Here is a 17141-nt window from a genome sequence, read left to right as displayed (position 1 = left end):
TAAACGGCAGTAATGTAAACCACTGGAGAAAACTTGTCACATATTTAAAATCTGGTTCAAAGTACAGAGAATTCTTAATAAATGAATATAATTTTACGAGAACATGATATTAACTTCTATTTTACGACTGACGGTTTTTTCAAAACCATTGTCAAAGTAACTTGCTTGTTTCTTGTTTGCAAAATTAATTAATTTCAAATGAACTGTAAATATTTATATATATAAACCAAACATTATTAATTTTGTATGAAATTATGGATTAAAATGATAATTGCAAAATAAAGAAACGAATAATAAAAAAAAAAAAAAAAATAATAATATGCACATATGCAAGCGGCTGCAGGAGAGAATATATTGTTTTGGAGTAGCGCTGCCGTGGTGAATTGGAAGGATGTTGCGATGAGTATGAACATATAAAAGTAAGGCAAGGACAGGCGAAGGGGTTCAGAAGACAATCGTCGGAGTCCAGGCAGACATCGGGAAGCAGGAAAAATATTGGTGAGTAGAGTGAAAAAGTGACATAGACAGAGTACGAAGACAAAAGTGACAGTGTGCGCAAGATTTTTTTTATGGCCACTAAAACTCCGTGCAACCTCCGATTTTCAGCCGGTTATCAGTGTACTCTCGCAGCAATTGCATCATAAAGATCCAGACAAGTTCAGTAACACGATCGCCGGTGAACAGTGTACTTTCGAGGTCATTGCGCCATAGTTCCGTTGTTGTGTCTCCGCTAAAGTGTACTTTCGTGGTCACTACACTGTATCCCATCAACTGTGTACTTTTGAGGTCACTGCATCATAGTTTCGCCGCTTTACCTTCGCTAAACTGTGTACTTTCGTTGTCACTGCATCGTCAAAGCTTAGTAAATCCGCATTGTTTGTATCCCGTCAACAGTGTACTTTCGAGGTCACTGCATCATTGTTTCGCCGCTGTACATGTGCTGAACAGTGTACTTTCAAGGTCACTGCGCCATCATTCCGCCAGTGTGTCTTTGCGAAATAGTGTACTTTCGTGGCCACTGCACCGTAAAAACTACGTTAGCCTTTGCCGATTGTTACCGTTAACAGTGTACTTTCGAGGTCACTGCACCATAGTTCCGCGGGTGTGTCTTCGCTAAACAGTGTATTTTCGTGGTTATTTCCCCGGAATAGCTTCGTTAGATCCGCGCCGTTTGAACCCCGTTGACGTAGAACTTGATTCTCGCCGATATGGCATCGTAAACAGTGTATTTTCGTGGTCATTGCACCATAGAACTTTGAATAACCCTCGACGCGCATTTCCCGTCAACAGCGTACTTTCAAGGTCGCTGCATCGTACTATTGCCGAATTACCCTCCCAAAACAGTGTACGTTCGTGGTCACTGCCTCGCAAAACCCACGCCGTGTGAACCCCAACCCGGTATACTTACATCATCCCCGCGCCTTATCACCGCCTATTTCACCCTTCCCAGAACAATGTACTTTCGTGGTCACTGCACCGTAACAACCCGATACATATCCCGACTGACCTCGACTGCCTCGCCGGATAACCCCGACGTTCCCCGCAACGCCACCTCCTCGTTTGGGAGTGCTGTTCCAGCAACCGCAACCAAATCACTTCCCTTTAAGCCCAGCCAAGTCTTAACTCTAGCACCAGAGTTGGAAGGTTGAAGTACCGTACCAAGTCTTCAACATCGTCAGCTGGCGCCACCCAGCCATTGACTTATTCTGACCCTAGCTACAGCCCTGAGAGTGCCGTGCCCGGCTCCAGCGTTTGACCAGTCGTAGCCAATTACCGATATGCCAAGTTTCAGCCGTAAACGGAACGTCCTTGGTCGAGAAGTCCCGTCCCAGGTCTTCACCCACCCGGCACAGCTGTTGGGCAATCGGAGTACCGTTCCAGGTCACCACCCACAACAACCAGCCACTGCTTGATCCGGCCTCGGCGTAAATTATTCGCTTTAGTCACTAATCCTCTTCATATTGTGTATAAAAAAATATTGGTCTTTTAAGTAGCTATATCTAAAAATAAAACGATCTGAACCATATACGACACGGATGTCGAAAAGCCTCAATGTGTCAAATTCCAGTGAAATCGGATTATAAATGCGCCTTTTATGGGGCCAAGATTTTAATTGGAGATATCGGTTTATATGGCAGATATATCCAAACCTGGACCGATCTAAGCCACATTGAAGAAGAATGTCGAAGGGCCCAACACAATTCACTGTCCCAAATTTCGGCGACATCATACATCATAAATGCGCCTTTTATGGCCCCAAAACTTTAAATCGAGAGATCGGTATATATGGCAGCTATATTAAAATCTGGGCCGATCTGGGCCAAATTGAAGAATAAAGTCGAAGGGCCTGATTCAACTCACTGTCCCAAATTTCAGCAAAATCGGATAATAAATGTGGCTTTTATGGGCCTAAGACTCTAAATCGACGGATCGGTCTATATGGGGGCTATATCAATATATCGTCCGATATAGCTCATCTTCGAACTTAACCTGCTTATGGACAAAACAAAAAGAATCGGTGTAAAATGTCAGCTCAATATCTCTATTTTTAAAGACTAGCTTGATTTCAACAGACAGACGGACGGACATGTCTAGATCGTCTTAGATTTGTTACGCTGATCAAGAGTATACATACTTTATAGGGTTGGAAATGGATATTTCGATGTGTTGCAAACGGAATGACAAAATGAATATACCCCCATCCTGCGATGGTGGGTATAAAAACGCATTAAGTTCGGCCGTGCCGAGCTTTTAGTACCAGCACCCACCATGGATATATTTATTATAACAACACTATATCCATATTAATATCCAAATATAGTCCGATCTTAATCATATTTGGTTCAAGAGCCAAGAAGTTCTATACAAGTAGCAATTCAAAATTTCAGCGAAATCGGAATTGAAGTGACTGACGGAAGTGTCATGACTATGAATAATGCACGTACTTTATTCGGACTTAAAGCAATATTCTGGGGTACAAAAATCGGCATGACAAAGTTATTACGTATATCCCCATCCAATGGTACAATAACACTAGCAAAAATATAAGAGTGACTGATCTATAGAGGGACTAGACACAATTCGCATCACTATTAATTCTCCTAATAGGCCTGCGGCAAGAAAATTGTTGCAAAGCGCTGAACGTATAAATAAGTAAATATTCACAAAACATTGGGTGTCAATGAGGAGAGTTTCGTTTTCGGCCACAGAGAGTTCTTATGTACATAAAATGTCGTTACCTCTCATTCTCCCTCTCTTAAATAACGCTATTGGGCTTACACTATTTATCTGCAATCATTGTGCATGCATTTTACAACAAACAAGAGAAGGTTCAGCATTACGCATCCGGCAGCAAAAAAATGCTCACCAAGTACGATTAATTACCTGCATTTCGAAAGACGTCATCATTAACATCGCTTGTGAATCATATTTGGCTTTACAAAAAAATTGCTGGGGATGATGGTGGGGAGGGCATTTATTAGATCCGTATTGCATCCATCTAAGAGATATGTATATTGCCAAATGCATATACATTAGAGTGTCCCAAATTTTTTATAAACGCATACCCTCCATTTTTTTCTTTTGATCCCAATAAACACATTACAAAATATGTTGCCGATAGATCCCATAGATACTTTCCCGAATATTGATATCAAATTCGTGCTTTACTCCCAAAGACCTTTCATTTGGGCCCCATATTGCTATGGTCGTAAATTTGTCCCCTTTGGGGGATGTTTTTTGTGAGAGGCGGTCCCCAATCACTTGGTCCCATATTTGGATATCAGATTCAAATTCTACACTCAAATACCTTTTATTTAAGCCCCATATTGCCATGGTCATTAAATAAGTCCTATTTGGGGGGTGTTTTGGGGAAGTGTTGGACCCCCAGAAACGAGGTCCCACATTTGGATATCAGATTCGTATTCTATTCGCAAATACCTTTCATTTGAGTCCCATATTGCCATGGTCGGTAAATATGTCCGATTTAGGGGTGTTTTGGAGCTTGGGGTCGTCCCCCTAGCACTTGGTCCAACAATTGGATATGAGGTACGTTATCTTTTCCTAAATATCTTCATTTGAGTCCCATATTATCGTGATTGGTCTAAATATATGTTCGGTAGGTTTTAGGGTAGGGCACCCCCCTAGGTACCCCATCCGAAATTTGGATGCCGAATTTTTATTTGTAGGGTACTATATGAGAGCACACAAAATTTCGCTTAAATCGCACCACCCATCTCCGAGATCTGGCGTTTCTGAAAATTAGGGTAAGGGGGAGGGTCCGCCCCCCCTTCAGATATTTGTGAAAATTTCAAGAAAATCGATTCAGCCGTTTCTGAGTCTATAAGGCACAGACAAACATACAAAAAACAAAGAAACCTTCAAACAAATGCAAATTGATTTTTATACCCTCCACCATAGGATGGTGGAAATATTCGTCTGAGACCCCATAAAGTATATATATTCTTGATCGTAGCGACATTTTTTGTCGATCTACCAATGTCCATCCGTCCGTCTGTCTGTCGAAAGCACGCCAACTTCCGAAGGAGTAAAGCTAGCCGCTTGAAATTTTGCACAAATACTTCTTATTAGTGTAGGTCGGTTGGTATTGTAAATAGGCCATATCGGTCCATGTTTTGATATAGCTGTCATATAAACCCATCTTGGGTCTTGACTTCTTGAGTCTCTAGAGTGTCAAGTATGGTTCTGTGCCAAGTATGGTTCAAATCGGTTCATAACTTGATATAGCTGTCATAGAGATAGATCTGGGCACTTGACTTCTTGAACTTCCAGAGGGCGCAATTCCTATCTCATTTGGCTGAAATTTTGCTAGACATATTTTATTCTTACTTTCAACAACTGTTTCGAATAAGGTTAAAATCGGTTCATAACCCGATATAGCTGCCATATAAACCGATCTGGGATCTTGACTTCTTGAGCCTCTAGAGGTCGCAATTATTATCCGATTTGCCTGAAATTTTGTACAGCTCCCATATAAACCAATTTCTCTATTTTACTTCATGAGCCCCCAAAGGGTGCAATTCTTATTCGAATTGGCTGACATTTTACACAGGTGTCCAACATATAATTTAATTGTGGTCCAAATCGGACCATATCTTGATATCTCTCGTATAGCAGAGCAAATCTTTTCTTATATCCTTTTTTGCCTAAGAAGATATGAAGGAAAAAGAACTCGCAAATGCGATCCAGGGTGGAGGGTATATAAGATTCGGCCCGGCCGAACTTAGCACGCTTTTACTTGTTTTATATAAGATAACCGAACCGGACCCGCTCCGCATCGATATGTAATTCCTATTTTTGTAAAGTTTTAAGATAGGGACATTTCGCCCCTATCTTGGATATCGAACGAGAACGAGAACATTGGAAAAATTTTAAGTGGTGATTATCTCCTCCCAATGTTGACGACATTTGTGAGATACTATGCCATGCAAAGAAGTCATGTAAAAACTTCTCACCATAGAGGTGTTGCACTGCGGGACGTTGGGACTGGTCTATAAAAAGGATATCCTTTATCATTGAGCATAAACTTGAATCGGACAGCACTCATTGAAATCTCATTTGTGTCCAAAATTGCCATGGTCGATAAATATGTATGGTTTGAAGAGCGTTTTGGGCCTAGGGCTGGAACTTCGACACTTTGTCCTAAAAATAGGTATCAAATTCGTTCTTTACTCCTAACCTTTTCTTTGAGCCCCATATTGATTTGTTCGGGAGATAAGTTTAGTTAAGTGGTTAATGGTCTTACCCGCAAAAGTGGTTAATGGTCTTACCCGCAAACACTTGGCCCCAAAACGGGACCCTTTCTACTCTCAAATACCTTTTATTTGAGTCCCATATTGGCATGATGGGTCAAATCCCCTATTTGAAGTATTTCAAAGAGGCTAAGTGACACCTAGATACTTTAACACACATTTTAATGTCATTTTCCGAATCTACTCCCAAATTGCTTTCATTTGAGACACATATAGACTTGGTTGGCTAATATGCCCCATTGTGGGGTTTTTGGGGAACGTCCCATTAAATGGACTTTTAACCATATTCGTAATCTATTCCCGAATGCCTTTCATTTGAGTTCGATATTGACATGAACGTTCAATATGCCTGTTTTGCGAAATTTTTGGGGTTGGGGCGGCCCGCTGGGTACTTAGACTCAAATTTTAATATCATATTCGTATTCTACTCTTTAATGCCTTTTATACATACCCATATTGTTCCGATCGGTTCACTTTTGATTTTGGCTGGCGTTTTTGGGGTAAGGGGGAGGGTGCGCCCCCTTTCGATATCGAAAAACTATAAATTGATGGGCCCATCCCCCTTTTTTTCAAAATTAAAAATTGCAAGAAATTCTTCTGTTGCTGTGAAATTGGTAAAGATATCTCAATTTGTCTTTTTTTTGGAAAATTGTGGTCGCTATTGAAATGCAGAACTGGTGACATTTGGTCACAAAGTGAGAGCTGAATTTCGTACTGATTGCCAACACGCTATTAATAGGCCGATCCTAATCTTTCAAAGCCTTCAAGGTGGTTGTCTTTGAGAATATCTTAGTTTTATAGTGAAAGTTGCATTGAATCAGATTCAGTATCTTGATAAAACTTTTTATTTCCGCTCATTTACGCTCTCAAACTAGTTTTATGATTCCAACGTGTTATTGTTTGTGTCAGTCTATTGGTTCTAAATGGCTTTTATGTCCAAAAAAATCTACGCAAACAAACCGAAAACATTAAGCTAATATATGTTAAACTAGCTGACCCGGGCCCGCTTCGCTGCACCTTCCTTTACTTCATATGGAACAAAAGATTCCTTGGAATATTTATTTTCGACAATTAAAGAGCATTTAGTGAAATGCCATGCTACGAAGATAGTATATCGCTTGACTAACAGTCTGAATCCCATAACTTTATTGGTCTACGAATTTAAGTTTGGATATAAGGCGTACTCCATTCTTAAAATATTTTATTTCAGCCCGATATTCTCACGATATCTAATTTAGGGGTGTTTTCGGGGGTGAGGTGGTCCCACAGGCACTTGGCCTTGGAAAAATATCAGCATCGTGCTCTTCTTTCAAATACCATTTATTTAAACTCCATATTGCCATTGGTTTAAGGGAGTTTACACGATGAGGCGTCCCCCAAACACATGGCCCCAAAAAAGGTTATCAAATTTCTTTTCGAATCTCAAATACCTTTCATTCGAAAATGTTTACCCTTTGTGTTTTGGGGAAGGGGTGATACCCTAATTAAATTCGTATTTTACTCCCAAATACTTTTATTTGAAACCCATATTGCGATGGTCACTAGAATATTGCTGTTTGTGGGGTATTTTGGAAAAGGGGTAGACCCCCAGAAAATTGGTCCCGAAAGTGGGTATCAATTCTTGCTCTACCCCCCAATACCTTTCATTTAAGCTCCTCATTCACTAAATTGATATGGTCGGTAAATATGCCCTATGTAGGAGTGTTTTGGGGATTGGAGTGGTCCCCAAACACTAAGACCGGAAAATATATCAGCAACGTGCTCTATGCTCATATATCTATATATGATTTATTTAAAACCCATATTGCCATTGGCCTCGAAATTGGATATCAAGTTCGTTTTCTAATCTCATTTGCTGACTTTTGCAATAAGGACTTTTATTGCAAAAGTCAGCAAATATGTCCGGTTTGGAGTATTGGCCCTAAAAACTATAAAAATTTAGTTCCACTCTCTTTATGACCCAAATTGTCTTGGTGAGCAAATATATCCTATTTGAGGGTAGTTATGGTGGTGGGACGTCCCCTAGACGGTTGGTCCCTAATGTTGATATTAGATACGTGGTCTACTCCCAAATACTCCATATTTCCATAGTCGACAAACATGACCGGCTTGGGGGTGTTTTTGGGGATGGGCGGCCACTCAGTGAGTTGGCCTTGAAAATATATATCGGATTCGTATTCTACTCTAAAAACTCTCTTTTTTGAGCCTCATATTGCATATGTAAGGGGGTATTTTCACCACGGGGTCATTATGCACCATCTGTGATGTGAAATTTCAAGAAAATCGGTTCAGCCGTTTCTGAGTCTATAAGGAACACACAAACATACAAACAAACAAACAAACCTACAAACAAACACAAATTGATTTTTATATAAATGGCTAGCTGACACTGGCCCGCTCCGCTGCGCCTTCTTTTACTTTATATGGAAAAAAAATTTAATTGGAATATTTTTTTTCGACAATTAAAGAGCTTTTAGTGAAATACCATGCTACGAAAATAGTATATCGCTTGACTAACACTTTGACAATATAAGTGCCTTTATCAGAATCCTATATGATCTTTATTGCTCTACGAATTTAAGTTTGGTTGTAAGGTTTACTCCATTCTTAAAATACTTTACTTCAGCCCGATATTCTCATGATGTCTGATTTAGTGGTGTTTTAGGGGCAGAGGTGGTTCCCCATCTCTCAAATACCATTTATTTAAACCCCATATTGCCATTGGTTTAAGGGGAGTTTACACGATGAGGCGTCCCCCAAACACATGGCCCCAAAATTGGTTATCAAATTTGTTTTCTAATCTCAAATACCTTTCATTTGAGCCACATATTGCATGGTCGAAAAATTTTTACCCTTTTGGGGGTATTTTGGGGAAGGGGTGATGCCCTTAATACATGATCCTATATACTATTATTTGAGCCCCATATTGCGATGGTCAGTACAAAATTGCTGTTTGTTGGGTATTTTGTGAAAGGGGTAGACCCCCAGAGAATTGGTCCCGCAAATGGGTATCAATTCTTGCTCTACCCCCAATACCTTGTATATAAGCTCCACATTGACATGGCCGGTAAATATGCCCGATTTAGGGATGTTTTGGGGATTGGGGTGGTCCGCCCACATTGCAAATGCAAATTTTGCCCATGAACATTCCACTTAGGAACAGGGGCAAACTTCTCACATATCAATGAGTGGAGTCCGATTATATAAGGTGGAGAAAACCACCGTTGAAAATTTTTTCTGATGGTCTCGCCAGGATTCGATCCCAGGCGTTCAGCGTCATAGGGGACATGCTAACCTCTGCGCTACGGTGGCCTCCAACATTATCCAAGATGGTCCCCCAACATTAAGCCCAGAAATATATCAGCAACGTAGTCTATTCTCATATATCTATATATCATTTATTTGAAACGTATTGCCATTGGCCTCAAAAATTGATATCTAAATCGTTTTCTAATCTCATTTAAACTCCTTATTGCAAAAGTAAGCAAATATGTCCGGTTTGGGGTATTCGCCCTAAAAACTAAAAATATTTAGTTACCAAATTATCTTGGTGAGTAAATACGTCCTATTTGGGGGTTGTTATGGTTATGGGACGTCTCCTAGAGAGTTGGTCCCTAATGTTTATATCAGATACGTGGTCTACTTCCAAATACCTTTAATTTAAGCCCCAAATGTCCATAATGGGCAAACATGACCGGCTTGGGGGGTGTTTTTGGGGATGGGATGGGATGAGATCTGAGGACTTGACTTCTTGAGCTTCTAGAGGGCGGAATTCCTATCCGATTTGCCTGAAATTTCGCAAGACGTTTTTTATTGTTACTTCCAACAACTATTTGAAATAAAGTACAAGTCGGTTCATAACCTGATATAGCTGCCATATAAACAGATCTGGGATCTTGACTTCTTGAGCCTCTAGAGGTCGCAATTATTATCCGATTTGTCTGGAATTTTATACGACGGATGTTCTCATGACCATCAACATACGTGTTTATTTTGATCTGAATCGGTCTATTGCCCGATACAGCTCCCATATAAATCGATCTCTCTATTTTCTTTCTCTCTCTATTTTACTTTTTGAGCCTCCAAAGGGCGCAATTCTTATTCGAATTGGCTGACATTTTACACAGGTCTCCAACATATAATTTAATTGTGGTCTAAACCGGTTCATATCTTGATATCACTCTAATAGCAGAGCAAATCTTTTCTTATATCATTTTTTGCCTAAGAAGAGATGCTGGGAAAAGAACAGACTAATGCGCTCCATGGTGGAGGGTATATAAGATTCGGCTCGGCCGAACTCAGCACGCTTTTACTTGTTTTACCTAAAAAGAGATGCCGGGAAAATAACTCGACAAATGCGATCCATGGTGGAGGGTATATAAGATTCGGCCCGGCTGAACTTAGAACGCTTTTACTTGTTCTATTTTAATAGTGCATATTTATGGCCTACAGCTTCTTACCATATTTCTGTGTTGTAATAACAACTTTCCGTCTTCATCCAACAATCGTGGACTAAATTAGATGCTTCCAGAATGGTAGACAGATTAATTGTGTGTGGATAAAACCCAAACTGACCAACACAGGTACAGATTGGGTACTTTTAAAAATGTTGGTCAAAAATGAAATTGATTTGTTAACCCAAATAGAGACTTCGGAAGAACTCCAAAGGGAAGTTCGATATCTAACATATTCAATGCAAAATGCTGGATGGCGTAGTACACTTACGAATAATAATAATAGACAAGGCCACACATACTCATTTTTTATACCCTCCACCATAGGACGGGGGTATACTAATTTCGTCATTCTGTTTGTAACACCTTGAACTATGCGTCATTAAGTATATATATACATATATATATATATATATATATATATATATATATATATATATATATATATATATATATATATATATATATATATATATATATATATATATATATATATATATATATATATATATATATATATATATATATATATATATATATATATATATATATATATATATATATATATATATATATATATATATATATATATATATATATATATATATATATATATATATATATATATATATATATATATATATATATATATATATATATATATATATATATATATATATATATATATATATTCTTAATCGTCATGGCATTCTAAGTCGATTTAGCCATGTCCGTCCGTCCGCCTGTCTGTCGAAAGCACGCTAACTTTCGAAGGACTACAACTAGTAAATTGAAATTTTGCACAAATAGTTTTTTATTAGTGCAGGACGGTTGGGATTGTAAAAGGGCAAAATCGGTCCATAGTTTGATATAGCTGCCAAATAAACCGATCTTGGGTCTTGACTTCTTGAGCCGCTAAAAGGAGCAATTCTCGTCCGATTTGACTGAAATTTTGCACGTAGTGTTTTGGTATTACATCCAACAACTGTGTAGTGTATGATTTAAATCGGTTCATAATCTGGTATAGCTGTCATATAAACCGATCTTGGATCTTGAATTCTTGCGAAGTATGGTGCAAATCGGTACAAAATCTGATATAGCTGCCACATAAACCGATCTGGGATCTTGACTTCATGAGCCTCTATAGGGCGCAATTCTCATATGGTCTGAATCGATCAATAACTTGATACAGCTCCCATATAAACCTATCTCCCTATTTTGCTTCTTGAGCCCCTACAAGGTGTAATTCTTATACGAATGAACTGAAATATTACACAATGACTTTTACAATGTTCAGCATTTATTTATGGTCCGAATCAGACTATAACTTAATATAGCTCCAAAGGCATAATAGTTTTTATTCAATAATCTTTGTTTGCCTCAAAAGAGATACCGCGCATGGAACTCGATAAATGCGATCCATGGTGAAAGGTATATAAGATTCGGCCCGGCCGAACTTAGCACGCTTTTACTTGTTAAACAATATTGTAATGTTAAAAAAAAAAAATAAAAACAAGTAAAAGCGTGCTTCGGCCGGGCCAAATCTTATATACCCTCCACCATGGATCGCATTTGTCGAGTTCTTTTCCCATTAGAGCGATATCAAGATATGGTCCGGTTTGGACCACAATTAAATTATATGGTGGAGACCTGTGTAAAATGTCAGCCAATTCGAATAAGAATCGCGCCCTTTGATGGCTCAAGAAGTAAAATAGAGAGATGGATTTATATGGGAGCTGCATCGGGCTATGGACCGATTCAGACCATAATAAACACGTATGTTGATGGTCATGAAAGAATCCGTCGTACAAAATTTCAGGCAAATCGGATAATAATTGCGACCTCTAGAGGCTCAAGAAGTCAAGATCCCAGATCGGTTTATATGGCACCTATATCAGGTTATGAACCGATTTGTACTTTATTTGACACAGTTGTTGAAAGTAAGAGTAAAATACGTCATGCAAAATTTCAGCCAAATCGGATAAAAATTGCGCACTCTAGAGGCTCAAGAAGTCAAGACCCAAGATCGGTTTATATGGCAGCTATATCAAAACATGGACGATTTACAATACCAACCGGTATTGTAAATAATAACAAGTATTTGTGCAAAATTTCAAGCGGCTAGCTTTACTCCTTCGGAATATAGCGTACTTTCGACAGACAGACGCGTCCGTCCGTCGGACGGACGAAAATGGCGAGATCGACATAAGATGTCGCGACGATCAAGAATATATATACTTTATGGGGTCTCAGACGAATATTACGAGTAGTTACTAACAGAATGACGAAATTAGTATACCCCCGCATCCTATGGTGGAGGGTATAAAAAAATCCTTTGAAAAGTAAACTCTTCCATCAACCAACGGGCATGGAGTAGAATTAAAAATTTTAATTGCTATTATTGGGCGTTCGGATTATTGGCTTCGTATTCTAACAAAGATGACGAAATTAGTATACCCCCGCATCCTATGGTGGAGGGTATAAAAAAATCCTTTGAAAAGTAAACTCTTCCATCAACCAACGGGCATGGAGTAGAATTAAAAATTTTAATTGCTATTATTGGGCGTTCGGATTATTGGCTTCGTATTCTAACAAAGATATCAGTTATTATATTTTATGCCACAACCCAGAAACTAGGGAACGTTTTCCGTCTTATTGGTCTCGTTTAAATGCAATAGTATTTGCCTATATGGCCATATGTTTCCTAGAACCTATGAATACGAAGTAGTCCTCTTCTGTCGTAGAACACATAGATTAAAAGCGTTGGTGGATGATGGTATATTTGGTGGTCCAAAATCATTGTATTATTTCCAAATTAATCAGAGATCAAAGCCTATAAGTTTCCTCCCAGCCCATTAACTATTTATGACGAAGAAATGGAGGAACATGAGCAGGCTTGGATTCTATTGATAAAAATTGGACGTGGCACCCCAAATGCCAATGGGTCGATAGTTGTGTAAACCGAATGAGTCCTGCATTTCCTTTGTGCCCCGGACGTATTTACGAATGCCAGCCATGTCTCTACAATAAAGAGTAATTATGAGAAATTATATACTTACATACTACTCGCATACTCAAACAATTGAAACTAAAAAGGACCATAGGAATTTACAAATGGAACAACTAACAAATCCCATACTATGATGAGGGAGAGAGGGATTCGTAATGTTTCCTCGCAAGGATAACGCAATTGAAACGTATGTTGCTCGATAACGATGGTCCAAATGCTAAACAGAGATACGGGATGAGGATTGTTAGATGAGACCTTCGAGGACTATTTATCGGCTGTTTTTGTTTTTGTTGGTGCAGCTGAGGGAATCAATTCAACAAACTTCTCAACTAATCCTGCTTGTAATAAGTTAGCAGCAATGCTCGTCAATGCGAATGTGGTGGGAGGGAGAAGAGAGAAACCATCGAACAAATAATTTCAGTGATTTAAAAATGAAGCAACTTCTTCGAACGGCCAAACTAGGGGAATCGCATCGGTGCATGCCTGGCACGTACGTAGAGCGTTAAGTGGTTGTAATTTGAGATGCAAAGAACAGCAGTGCCACCACCGCAACGTTAGTGTGGCACGGAGGGACCTTCAAAGGCAGAGGACCAAAGTCGAACAACGGGCAAGGCAAAATAATTGGATACATATGTAGGGATGACGACGAGGACAAAACAGTAACTCCGAGAAGGAACGTGGGCAACGTGCTGTTCTCTCCTCTCATCTATGCGTGCGGGCTTGTGTAAGCAGCATAAATGGAATCATGCGTTTTGCAGCTGTCATTGATTTGCTTGAATGCATAGCGCTACTAACAAGGAAGTTAAAGTATTTTGCGCTGATACGAAAGGACTAACGGATGTTGCGCAATAGTGATTACCGATCCGAGGGGAATGCTCATAGTAGTCGTCCTTTTCCTCCTCTTCCTCCTCATAGTGTCCAAACACTCCACCATAAAAGAAAAACAACAAACAATTGAGGACAACAATGACCAAGAATAGCGAACACTGTTCATACTGAGAACTGTTTAGGCTAAAATTGAATATTAAATGCCGGAGTCATAGCAGAAAATAAATCCCCGAAACCTTTTGGCATACGAGAACAATAGAGCGACGGGCCAGGAGGGGTTGATACTGATGATGATGGCGATAGCAACGTGTAATAATGACAAACAAAAGGACACAAAAGACTTCGTAATGATGATGATGATGACGATGACGATTGTGACATATATGTTGATTCTCCGCGCCTAGCAACAGCAGAAATGTAGTGACGTAGCAAATTAATGTAATCTTAACAAAATTATGATGAATTCTGATGAACGTCCTTCTTCTCATCGGTATCAGCTTCGTCGACACTATGCAGCATAATGAAATGCTGATGTTGGATTTGAAATAGAAAACAATTTGCAATAAGGGATGGTTTCATCTGAAATTGCAAAGGGTACTTGAATTTACGCAGTTTTCCATTGAATTTCTACCAAATTTTAACAACTTGGTCGTGGTGGTGGCGTTTGTAATAAAAGGGTGGTTAGGCTATATGCTGTGTTATGAATGCTTTGAAAGAAGCAACAGAGCTAACACGTAAATTTTAGAACGCTACCGAATAATTTACAAAAGGAAATCGAAAATCTTGAATGAATACACTGCACAATGGGATGTTTGATGCGAATATAAATTACGAGTATAAGCGTGCTAAGTTCGGCCGGGCCGAATCTTATATACCCTCATATACCACCATGGATCGCTCAAAGGCTCGGGAAGTCAAATTGGAAGATCGGTTTATAGGGCAGCTGTGTCAGTTTATGAACCGAATTACACCATACTTGGCACAGTTGTTGGAAATCATACCAAAACGTCATATGCAAAATTTCAGTCAAATTGTCAAAGCAGGTGATCGATTTATATGGCGGCTATATCAGGTTATAAACTGATTTAGACCCTATTTGGCACAGTTGTTGGAAGTATTACTAAAACGATATGTACTGAATTTCAGCCAAATTAGATAACAATTGGAGCCTCTAGAGGCTCAAGAATTCTAATCGAGAGATCGGTTATATCAGGATATGGACTGATTTAGAGCGCACTTGACAAAGCTGTTGGAAGTCATACTTAAACGATATGTGCAAAATTTCAACTACATCGGATTAGAATTGCGTCCTCTAAAAGCTCAAGAAGTCAAGATCCAAGAACGACGTATATGGCAGCTATATCAAAACATGGACTGATTTAGACCACAGTCAAATCGGATAAGAATTGTGCTCTCTAGAAGCTCAAGAAGTCAAGACCCATGATCGGTTTACATGGCAGCTATATCAGGTTGTAAACTGATTTAGACCATACTTGACACAGTAGTTGGATGTCATACCAAAACGATATGTGCAACATTTCAGCCAAGTCGGATAAGAATTGCGCTCTCTAGAAGCTCAAGATCAAGCAGCTATATCAAAACATGGACCGATATGACCCATTTACAATCCCAAGCGACCTACACTATTAAGAAGTATTTGTGCAAATTGCAAGCGCCTAGGTTTACTTCTTCGAAATTAAGCATGGTTTCGACAGACGGATGGACGGACATGGCTAGATCGACTTAAAATGTCATGACGATCAAGAATATATATACTATAATAAAATTTAAATATCAAGGAATGGACACGTTCGTTGGTGTTCGTTATAAACGAGCGCTCAAAAAGGACTGCAAATTTTTGATTGGAAACAAGCACAAGCGTGCTTAGTTCGGCAGGGCTGAATCTTATAAAGCCTCTCCCATGGATCGCATTTGTAAAGTTCTTTGAATGACTTCTTCAAATATATATGAGCTATATCGAGTTATTGATCGACACATATTTTTCATGGCTTTTAAATGTCATAGAAAACACGGTTTATATGGCGATCGTGAGATCGGTTTATATGGCAGGTGTATCAGGTTGTCAACCGATTTAGACCCTACTAAGAACAGTTGTTAGGAGTCATACCAAAATGGCATATGCATAATTTCAACCTAATCGGATAAGAATTGCGCCCTCAAGAAGCTCAAGGAGTCTAATCGCGAGATCGGTTCATATGGGAGCTATATCAGGTTGTAGACTGATTTTGACCATACTTGACACACTTGTTGGAAGTCAAAACAAAACGCTACGGGCAAATCGTATTTGAATTGCGTGTAATCGGCAGATGGGTTTATATGGCAGCTACAGCGGTCAAAAAAAGTATTCATCATTGGCAAAATTGATAATAAATTCACTTATTTTGGGTAATTGAAGAAAATTTAAAGTAAACAAATAATGCAGTTTTATGCAATAGTTTATTTTTCGTAATATGTTTTAAAATAAATTCAAAAAATAAATTTAATTAGCGCAAAAAATGCAATTTTATATAATAACACCAAAAACAGAACAAACAAGTAAAAGCGTGCTAAGTTCGGCCGGGCCGAATCTTATATACCCTCCACCATGGATCGCATTTGTCGAGTTCTTTTCCCGGCATCTCTTCTTAGGCAAAAAAAAGGATATAAGAAAAGATTTGCTCTGCTATTAGAGCGAGACCTGGAGACCTGTGTAAAATGTCAGCCAATTCGAATAAGAATTGCGCTCTTTGTGAGCTCACAAAGTAAAATAAAGAGATCGATTTATATGGGAGCTGTATCGAGCTATGGACCGATTCAGACCATAATAAACACGTATGTTGATGGTCATGAAAGAATCCGTCGTACAAAATTTCAGGCAAATCGGATAAAAATTGCGACCTCTAGAGGCTCAAGAAGTCAAGATCCCATATCGGTTTATATGGCAGCTATATCAGGTTATGAACCGACTTGTACTTTATTTGACACAGTTGTTGAAAGTAACAATAAAAAACGTCTTGCGAAATTTCAACCAAATCGGATAGGAATTGCGCCCTCTAGAAGCTCAAGAAGTCAAGTCCC

Source organism: Stomoxys calcitrans, chromosome 1 (assembly GCF_963082655.1).
Source record: "Stomoxys calcitrans chromosome 1, idStoCalc2.1, whole genome shotgun sequence".
NCBI lineage: Eukaryota > Metazoa > Arthropoda > Insecta > Diptera > Muscidae > Stomoxys > Stomoxys calcitrans.
This window is presented reverse-complemented; position numbering follows the sequence as displayed.